General features: G+C 42.2%; 1 protein-coding gene across 2 annotated transcripts in view; it reads left to right on the top strand.

Moving 5' to 3' along the window:
* Window positions 1-7,485: 7,485 nt before the first annotated feature.
* The window catches only part of RPIA (ribose 5-phosphate isomerase A), a 48,438-nt gene continuing 44,702 nt past the window's right edge, over window positions 7,486-11,221 (top strand). Inside the window, exon 1 of one of the 2 annotated variants that reach the window (XM_066572957.1) lies at window positions 7,486-7,597. The gene's annotated coding sequence lies outside the window, so the exon portion shown is untranslated. The remainder of the gene's footprint in view (window positions 7,598-11,221) is intronic. The other variant, XM_066572959.1, reaches the window with a different exon arrangement.

The following is an 11,221-nucleotide window of genomic DNA, read 5'->3' as shown; positions in this document are numbered from 1 at the left end:
TGGCTAGAAACTAAATGAGGCAAGAAAGACCAAACGCTGAGCCAGACCACAGGGGGTGGAGCTAGGTGATGTAAGGAGATGGGAGGGAAGAACAATAGGAAGAGGTGTTCCTCCACCCTCAACACAGACCAGCCTAGGAGAGAAGTATACGTCTAGTAATTACTAATAATTAATGCTGTTTAAAGTCTGAATGTTTTAGTTGCTTATTAATATCTTAGCTATTGTTCTGTTTCATAGAGATAAAATTCAGTGTCATAGAAAGGAAGACAGACGCTGATGAAATAAGAAATTTGTAATGAATTATGTGAATTACACGGTCTTAAAAATAGAGAACATATAGGGATTTTTAAGATATATTTTAGTTTTTTTTTTTTGCTTTTTGTGTAAATGTCAGTTCTGTAATTGGTTGGACGTCTATATCACTGCTAAATGCTGTTAGTACTGCACTGTCTCTGAAAGAATGTTCTGTAGGAGAGACATGCAAACGACCAGCATCGAAGGAGTGGAGCTAGATAATGTAAAAGTAGGTAATGTTTCATCCTTCTTTTGTCTACAAAGGAGGGGGTGAGGAGCTTGGGCAGTTAGGAAATTTTTTTTTTTCTTCTTAAATTTGATAAGACATTGCAGGCAGGATCAGATTAATAATGAATTTGCTTAAATAATATCATATTTCAATATGAATACATGTTTGTGGATTATTCTGCCTTGTTGTAATTCATGTCTGTTATTTGTACTAATATCTTACAAGCCTTATCTGCATCCATCAAATTTTCACCGGATGGATCGGTACGGGTTGAGAGACCTCAAGTGACAGTTCAGAGGAGGTTTGTAAACTAACTGCTCTCTTGGTAGATCCGGCTCATGTATTTGTCTTGATAGCTACTGCAGAAACTCAGCTTTCCGCAGGTCCTGACAAATAGTAAGCCACCTCCAAGACAAACTCCAATTCCTGAGTCATTGCTTAGCCCAAGGAACTGGATATCTGACATAGGTGATCCAGGTATTGCAGGTCAGCAATTTCTAAATTTTTAATTTTTAATTTTGCTACAAGGTTCTGATCTATTTTAAATAGAATACCAGCCTGATTGTCTAGCAGTAATTGGTGCAAGGGGTTTCAGGAGTGCCGATTCAGCTGGCAGAAACTGAACCACTAGAGGTAATGTTTAAAGGGTCACGATGCCTCATGCGCTTCCTTGTGCTGGAAAGTCCTGAAAGCATATTGGGAACCGAAATGATGGGATCCTTGGGATCTTGTATCGAATTTCACCCGTCCGGTGAGGCTCGTATACACCCCAGGTCTGAAAGTCACCCGACCTTCGGTCGGATGGCAGCAGACCTAGCGACACCTCTCCCTGTCTTCACTCTTACGCACGCAGAGAAACAAGTTCTTAGTGTCGTTCCTTTGAGCCTTTGGGCTACCAGTCAGACGGACCTCGACAGACTGTCTGTATTTGTTTGTATTTAATTTCAGAGGAAAGCAGTACTGTTGGATAGTGCTGCCACAAGGGGCACAGTATAGCCCAATACCAGTTCACCAGATTCATGAAACTGGTATTAGACGCCTGGCCAATTCGCGAGGGCACCGCCCTCTTGTAATATGTTGATGATTTGTTTTTAATTTACTTTTATGTACTGCTGACAGTTACCTCAATGCATCACTAAGCCTTTTGTGTTTCCTCCATCAGAGTAGAATGGCTGAAAAGCCAGCAAAGAGAAACTTCAGTTCTGCAAGTCTCACGTAGTGTTCCTGGGCCACTGCCTAGGTCCAGGTACTAAGCACCTGACGCCGGAACGCACGAAGGTGGTAAGTGACATGTAACTTCCCACCTCCCATGCCCAGTTGCGTACCTTCTTGGGACTGGTTTCATACTATTGGCAATGGACGCTCTGCCTCCATGACCATGCAGCCTCTGTACGACTGTTTGGGTTCACGGCCATTTGCCCTGACCTCGCAGGCCGAGTCAGCCTTCTATCTGCTGAAAGTACAGGTAACCGGGTGCACTGGGGCTGCCAGACTATGACAACCCTTTCCAAATGTACGTCACTGAGATGGAGGGACACGCCACCGCTGTACTGACACAAAAAGCGACCTGTAGCATACTACAGTGCCCATCTTGACGCGGTGGCTAGAGGGTCTCCATCCTGCGTCCGAGCGGTTCTAGCAGTTCAGGCACTAATGGACAAAAGTTCTGACGTTGTCCTAGATCACACCATGGTGATCTACACCCCACATGACATACATGGTATCCTGACACAGGTAAGCCATAGACATCTGTCCCGTGCTAGACAGATCAAAATGGAACTTGCAGTACACTCTTCATCCAATGTCTCATTTCAACGTTGCACCACTTTGAATCCGGCCACCTTATTGCCATTAGGTGACACTGATTCAAATGGGGGAGTAAGTACAGAGGACCAGCTTTTTGCAAATTCTCTGACTGATGAAGAGGAGGCCTTTTGACGCAGAACACCAGCATGATTGTGACAGCTGGGTTCGCACATGTCACTGACAAACACCTCCTAAACCCCCACCTTGAAATGTTTGTGGATGGATCTAGATACCTGAATGACAAAGGAAGGTTTGTAACAGGTTTTGAAGTAGTCACACTGAATGAGATACTTGTACAAAAGCCACTGCCGCCATACATGTCAGCGCAGGAACTGAGGCCTGTACGATTGCGAAAAGTACCACTGCCAGCATCTACACTGATTCCAGGTACGCCTTTGGTACTGCACACGATTATGGACCCATCTGGCGGTCCAGGAGCTTTCTCACGGCACAAGGCAAGCCCATTAAGCTATCATGTTGCCAGGACAGGTGGCCATAATAAAGGTTAAAGCACACATGCAGGGGCAGTCACCAGAGAACAAGGGGATAGGGCAGCCAAGGCTGCAGCTCTCCTAGGACAGGACGCAAGACCCCTTGTGCTGTAAGTTGGATCTTGGTCCCACCGCTCTTGTTGATTTGGGATTTGGCGTCCTACGGGACGTAGATGATGTACCAGCGGCTGCCTACACCCACCTCGCCGTCCTAGCTCACGGGAAAGTGCATGCCTCTCGGAATGCCATGGTTTCTGTTATGGACAAGGTATGGTATGCTCCAGGGTTGGACAGGTTGGCGAAGGCATATGTGAAGGCATGTGAAGTGACCACTGTATCCTATTCAGAGATTACAAATCGATTACATCCAGTTTCCCAAATCAGGCAGGTATGAGTACGTCCTTGTGTGCGTGGACCTGTTCAAAGCCACCGCACAATGTACAGTGACTAAACTTGTGTCAGAACTTGTATGTAGATTTGGGGTACTAGAAACAATTGAGAGTGACAGAGGTACACAATTTACAGGTTAAGTGATGCGAGAGGTGATGTCAGCCTTGGGGTGGAACAAGCGTTTTACACTCCATACCACCCGCAGAGTTTAACAGAGTTGAAAGAACTGAAATGATATGCTTAAGTTAAAAGAAGTGTTTGGCTCTATGCCAAGATTAGGCCTGTACCATCCACAGGCCCTGCAGCAGGGGTGTGATAAGGTTATTGAATATGTACAAGAATTATGTCGTAAACTGAAAATAACACCCGATCTAGTGTTTTCCCCAATTCCAGACCCTGACAATCTAGAGGGGACTCATTTCTTGCAGCCTGGAGACTGGGTGGTCGCAAAAAAAAGACACGTAATAAAGGCCTTGGACCCAAGGTTTGACGACCATACCAAGTTCTGTTGTCAACGCCTACTTCTGTAAAAGTGGATACATGCCTCCCACTGCAAGAAAGTTCCCGAGCCAGAGGAAAAGTGATGGGTGGGATCCCGGCGTTGTTTGGGTGGGGGAGGTAATGGACATTTTGATTTTCACTTCTGCATTTGTCTTATTGGACTGTCTTCTTATTGGGAAACACCACTACGAACGATCCACATGGAGAAGCGATGGACTGGATGGGCAAATATTTCCCACACGTGTATGCCCAACCTCAGGAGTGGAGAGGACATTTTGCGGACTTTTCTATTATCTGTCCCCACTCCTGTAGAGACTCTTCGAGACATACGCTCAATAGTTCACAATGATAGTGATGTAGTAGATGACAATGTTGTTCAGGAAAACACCTTCCTTAATTTATTTGAATATTGTTCCCATTGCGATACCATTGAATATATACATTGGACGAATATAACTCGGTTTTAGGTGAGAAATGTTGCGTTGGCTGAAGAATGTTGTAATTTTACTTGTGACTAATGAAATCGGGAAATGCCAACGAATTAAGGCAACAGAAGTAACAGCTACTCTGCAATCGTCCGACTAGTATGATCTTGTGTGTATATATATATATATATATATATATATATATATATATATATATATATTGCAATTAAGGTAATAATTTTATGAATAGCTAAATGTACTGAATGCCGATTTCTACACCCCTTTAAGTGTCTAATATGACGATGACGATATTGATGTTGATAAATCTAAGATTACTGTATTGTAAACTTGATTGACTTGCAATATTTGATATTATGTCTTCATATCTTGATGGACATAGAGTGCACCATTCCTACCTGGGAACCCGGCACCTATGGGTGACAGAACCAGGAGATAATGGTGGCTCTGATGTCCAAATGGGGGAATGATAGGGGTCAATCATTATTAATCAATAATCTAACATAAGAAAGATAAGGAAACAGTGTAATAAATGTGACATTAGTTATTTGGTTATATAATGTTATGTATTATATGTAAAACATTCCGGAAGTTGCTAGTAGAATTTGGATATAGAATCATATGTAAAAAGGTATATTCAAGCGTTTATTTGAATATTGATTTTAGAATACTAAATGTATGATTAATTAGATTTTATTCAGCTATCTTACTGAATACCAACTTATCAACTTTATGCTGACTCCCAGTAGGTGGCTGGACCAGTTTTGTCTATGTGAAAAGTAGAAACAATGTCCCCTCTTTTGATGTGCAAATTGTTGATGGATCTTTAAGATTACATTCTGACTAAGTAGGTACTCAGACAGCCAGGAGACAATCTTTATTATCACATGTAATTGTTTTATGTATAGTTCAAACAGCTTTGTTGATACCTTTTGTTTAAAAGGCTTTTGATTTACAGCCCTATTGTAATCTGTTGGAATGAGGGTTTGGTCAGCAAAAGTAGAATGAAACTAGGTATTGGAAACGCCTTCTTTACAACTTGCATATAAACTAGCAATGTACAACAATAAACAGAATTCATACTGATATCACTAGACGGTCTGTGTAGTGGCTTATTATGGTTCTCTATGAGTACTCTATATAATATTTCCTCTTAATTTGGATACAGGCAACATTCGCATTACGGTCTGCGTTCCAGACCCCCCACAATCACCAGCAGGGACTTTTTGTTTACCATCGCAGTACTCCCGCAGCGTACATCCGTGAGCGTATCCCACTCCGACATGAGCCCTTATACTGTAATTACTTCCATTACTCCATTAATCCCCGGGTGCCCTACAGATGCATCATGGTGGAGGCTAGTAATTGGTGCCCAGAACTATACAGCACTGTAATCACAGGCTGTGCTTATGCAACCACCCAAAGTATTGGGGGACGGGGAATTGACAACTATGGATTGACTGACATCTGCCACCCCTAGGACCTGCCAGTGAAAACCAATTTACTACTTAATAGTTGTAGTGCTGCAATTGATAGTGGGCTGGGCTCATGGCCGCCTTAGAGCTGTTTTACACAACCGTATGTGTTTTTACGTTTGCCCGTACCATAAAATCATTTGAATGAATAATTGGCACGATCGAGTCCCGAACTTCAGCCGTATATTTTCAGCCATTCACACAGGCCGCTGCTGCGTATTGGCAAAAAATTCCCAGAAGCGCGGAAACCTTTGATCGCTGTAAAATCCTTGGAATGACCAATAAAGCGTAAGTATTGGCGGCTGTCTGCTTTTCCCAGCATTGTATGCCGGGTAACTCCCTCCCCCTCTCGTTTTTCCTTTTCCATTGAAGTCTATGGGAGCTTCCAGCGTTTCTCAGCAAAAGATAGGGCAAGACCTATGTTTTGACGTGGCACATACAATCAGTGACCAAAATGGTCACGTATGTGCTATTTTAGCATGATTTTACGACGCATCAAAAAAATTGTTTGTCTGAATGAATTCATTGAAGTCCAATGCTTCAAGGCCTTAGCTAGGTGTGCTTTTGTGCAGGGCACCGGCCACCAGCTTGTAGGGTTGCACCACGTAGATGTAGGCTGAGGGCGATCGCCCCATTAGATCCACACAGCTAGCTGATCTTCTTCCCCTGTGCAGCAGCGTCTTGTAGAATCACATGAATCATTGTCCCCCTGGCTTTCTCTCCTCTCTTCTGGTGTTCTGAAGCACCACTGTCAGCCCATTAGCAATGCAATTGCTTAGTTCTGCTACTGTATTTATGTTATGATTTTGGTCCTGGTATCATACTTATGTAATGAGCTCGGTTCCTGTGCTGCATTTATGTTATGAGCTTGGTTTTGGTACTGTATTTATATACTTAGCTTGTATTTATGTTATAGGCTTGGTTCTGATGCTGTACTAAGCTTTGTCTGGTACTATATTTCTATTGTGAGGTTGCTTCTGGCACTATATTTATGGTATGAGCCTGGTTCTGGTGCTGTATTTATGTATTGAGCTGGGTACTGTATTTATGTTATGGGCTTGATTCCAGTACAGTATTTATTCACTATGCTGTACTGGTATGGGTACGCTGCAATCTTGCTGCTTTCTGTGCAAGCAGAATAGTGGCTGACTGCCTATCAGTGCAATATATATAGTCCCCTTCTCATGACATGGGGGATTCTGCACCAGGTGCCATCGAAACTAAGCTCGGCACTAACTGGGCATAACATACCAGCAGGGAGGAGCAGTGGCAATGTGTGAAATCACATTATAATGTACCAAGATCAGAAAACACAATAATCACGGATCCCCGAGTTGGAAAAAAGTGCTATATTCCGAATTCTGTGACTGATTTATGAGGGCAGCTTCACATGAGCAGAATTTGCTGTGTGCCGCCCATATGAGGCTCACGCAGCAAGTACGCAATAACATTGCCTTCTTGCTGCATGCCGCCGATCGCTACGCACTATCTTGGTGTCTATGCAGGCGTAATATGCTGCGATCTTTATTTTGCGCAATATCTGTAATCAGCACCATGGGAGCCTATATCAGATTGGTAGAGTGAATTCCACATGTGAAATACACGGTCACCACACATTTGTGTGAAGGAGCTCTAACAACATCAAAAAAGAATATAAGTAATGTCGCTATAGTCATCCGCTGCGGCCATAATGAGAAAACGCGCAGTAATACTAGAAGCCGCCTCACGAATAACACAGAAGCCTTCGGAGCTGTTCAATTAGCAGATGATACAAGCAGCTAAAATGTCTCTGGCTACTACAGGGTTAATTCAGTCCCCGCCTCTGGTATTTAAGTGGTTCCGCCCCTTAGATGACATGTGCCCCAGTGCAGTACTGGGAAGGCAGCACATTGTGTGCCCGCTGGCATCAGGACCCAGCAGTCAGTATTGCAGGTATTACTACAGGTTGTTACAGGAAGGAGGTTTGGGGTAAGTGCTGGTTGCTATGGCAGCGTGCTATATATAGATACAATGTATCAATGACAAGGCAGCACAGATACAATGTAACACTCTGTGATTCACTGGAACTTGGAGTATTATATGAAGTGCTTATAATCAGGGGGTCCTCCTGCTTTGGGGGACTTGTATTAGTTGATATGTTTAACCAGTTGCTGTGCCTCTTAACCCTTTGTTGTCTAAGCCTTTTCAGTTCAGAGTTGCAAGCATGGAAGTTAACTCTACGTAGAAGTTCCTGGGCCTGAGCCCACCCCTAACCAGGGTCTTATTCAGCTCTGCGTGGGGCTGACCTGTTGTGTTCACTACATCAAGTAAGGATGGCTCAACATGAGCTTAAGCGTATTTGCGCTCGTGACTGAGCGCGGCATATTTGCGGAATGAATGATGCTTTTTTTCCCCCATGTATCACCATATTGCTCTGTACTTTTTGCCCCCACGAGGCATGTTCACTTGCGGAGAGCAAACAAAGGCATCAATTCTAATGGCTAATTAGTTCCAGATGTGTTCTTTTCCCAGCGCAATTAAGCAGTGCTTCACCCATCTCCCTGCATATTGTGTGCGTTTGCACGCCTCGCATTGACTTCTATGAGGATATTTAGTGCACAAATATGCAGAAAAATAAAGCGGGTTCTATTTTTTTTTTTTTTTGCCTGCATGGTTGAAATGCGTGATAGGGGTCAATCAATATTAATCAATAACCTAACATAAGAAAGATAAGGAAACAGTGTAATGAATGTGACATTAGTTATTTGGTTATATAATGTTATGTATTATATGTAAAACATTCCGGAAGTTGCTAGTAGAATTTGGATATAGAATCATATGTAAAAAGGTATATTCAAGCGTTTATTTAAATATTGATTTTAAAATACCAAATGTATGACTAATTAGATTTTATTCAGTTATCTTACTGAATACCAACTTACCAACTTTGTGCTGACTTCCGAGTAGGTGGCTGAACCAGTTTTGTCTATGTGAAAATTAGAAACAATGTCCCCTCTTTTGATGTGCAAATTGCTGATGAACTTTGAAGATTACAGTTCTTCCCAAACAAGAAATGTAATTAACAAAACCTGTATTATCACACTGTAACTGTTTCCATGTCTACTTCAAACAGTTTTGTTGATACCTTTTGTTTAGAAAAGCTTGTTGATTTACAGTTGCCAAATGTACTTTGTAACCAGGCATCAGGTAACATTTGGCTTGTTGATTTACAGTTGCCAAATGTACTTTGTAACCAGGCATCAGGTAACATTTGGAAACGCCTTCTTTACAACTTGCATATAAACTAGCAATGTACAACAATAAACGGAATTCATACTGATATCACTAGACGGTCTGTGTAGTGGCTTATTATGGTTCTCTATGAGTACTCTATATAATATTTCCTCTTAATTTGGATACAGGCAACATTCGCATTACGGTCTGCGTTCCAGACCCCCCACAGTTTATTTGGCGCCCGACAAGTGGGGCAGAAGCTAACTCCTTACCTGCAGCCGATACCTGACTACACTACCTGCCGACCAGCCGGACGAGAGGCCACGGGACCCCAGATCTACAAAACACCGGTATACGGTAAGCTCTTGACTTACCACTCAAGCTCTGGGCTCTCCTGACTTCATTCAGTCCTCGTGTCGACAGGGGGTGAGTTGCTGTATGTTATATAGGACGCTTCTGCCTGTTATTTACGGTGTTCTTAGTAACCGTGCTAGACGGAAGAACCCTTGTGTGTATATTGCCATGTTGCCTGTAGTAATTGTTGAAATCTGTACGTTGATAGTCTGTGTCATGTTAGCCATAATTTGCTTTTACTGAGTCTGTTATAATATCACCAGAAATCCCCTAAACCCCCCCTTAAGGAGTCCGTAAAACTATTCCAGGACCAGGGACCAGGGGTCCTTAGTTTACTAGGTGATATCAGGTCCTGTTTACTTAGTGATGAATAGTGGGAAATAAAATAAATAGTTATCCTGCCAGTTTCGGACTTGGCAGAAGGGACCGCCAGATTTATCTGAGGAAAGCCGTATGCATCCTCAATGCTGTGTTACAGTGGTAAATCAAGAGGTAAGTCCATAAGAGAAAGGGAAGGGGGAGACGTACGATAAAATATAGAAAGATAGGACTTAGAAAAGCGGGAACCTTTAACTATGAGTTCTGGCAATAGTACGGGAAAAAGCATATGAAAGATATCAGAGACGCCGGTTTAGATAAAGGAACAGACAATATGGGAAACGTACAGGGCAAGTAGTATGCCTATATGGAAATCAGCTAGAGAAATAGTAAAAGACTGCACAGAAAATAGTGAAAACAATTGTTTTATGTGTGTGAAAGAATAAAAACAATAAGCCTCTTGGTGTACATAAACCGCCAGCCATTGTCCATACTGCTGGTAAAGAGGATAAGGTGTGAATATTGGTCCCCATCCCACTTATTAGGGTCCCAATCAACTACAGTATGAACCTTTTATAGTGTCTAACTCTCTTTAAGGCGTAATTTGAACTAAGTCTTGCTCCTTGCAGCAATACATTAATAGCGCTGTGAACAGGATTACGCAGAGAGTAATACACTAGTTTGTTTTAAAGGAAAATTTTGATAAACTGATAGTTGAAGAATTTCTTGTGATAATCGGGCTTAGTGTGAAAATGTCGCTGTTTAAGAAAATCCGCAATAGTACGAAAATGTCGGTAGCTAAGAACAAAGAAGTGTCCGATGAATTGTTAATTATGCCAGGGTGGAATAAAGCCCCCTATAATATATTGGCCGCTGAATGGTCGCAGTGTGGTGAATATCAGTATGTGGGTAGAAATGGGCATAAGTTGTATTGTGTTTGTCATTGGGTAGCCTATTCTGAGCGAATCGTGTAAAAACCGCGGTACTAAGAGTTTTTCTTATCTATACATAATTCGCTCATTATTGGAAGTCTGGTGTACAGTAAATACAATCCCAATTTCTACTTCACATACTATCAGTCCGTATAGGAATGAATAAAACCCCCCTTAGTGAGTGGAAGCATGAGGACAAGAAAGAGATGCAGGGAGTGGAGGGTGGAATAGGAGCAGATGTAAAAACAGGGAAGGCAGCGGGAACTATAATCTAAAATTATGTGAAAGACTATTGTGGCACAGATTGGGATAAAATTAAACATAGAGAATTGAGAAGTGGTAAAATATTTTTAATTTGTCTGAAACATTGGGAAAAAGAAAAACAAAACAAAAATTTGAGAGAATCCTCCTTGTCTCTTTCTAATATCACACAAAGAGAAGGAAGAAAGTGTAAAACAATTCTATGCCCGCCTTCAACAACATTAGTCAGATCTGGGGTATAGGGGCATAGAAAAGATGGGCAAACATGTACTTAGTATGGCCTTTGTAGAAGGTCTATTGGAATCCCTAAGGTCATAGATAATAAACCAGAGTGGAGACAGTCTGAATCTCCGGCCCTTTTTCAGACAAAAGGGCATTTATGTAACTGTCCTGCAGGCTTGGACTCCGCCTGAGGGGACTGTGCTGTTGCAATATGTTAATGACTTTCCAGCTTTGTGTTGAGGATCTGAAACATGTCAATCTGCATCTATTTCTCTTCTAAAAAATTTTTTTT

This window comes from Eleutherodactylus coqui, chromosome 7 (genome assembly GCF_035609145.1).
Source record: "Eleutherodactylus coqui strain aEleCoq1 chromosome 7, aEleCoq1.hap1, whole genome shotgun sequence".
Taxonomy (NCBI): Eukaryota; Metazoa; Chordata; class Amphibia; order Anura; family Eleutherodactylidae; genus Eleutherodactylus; species Eleutherodactylus coqui.
The sequence above is the reverse complement of the archived record's forward strand: the minus strand, read 5'-3'. Positions and strand labels throughout refer to the sequence as shown.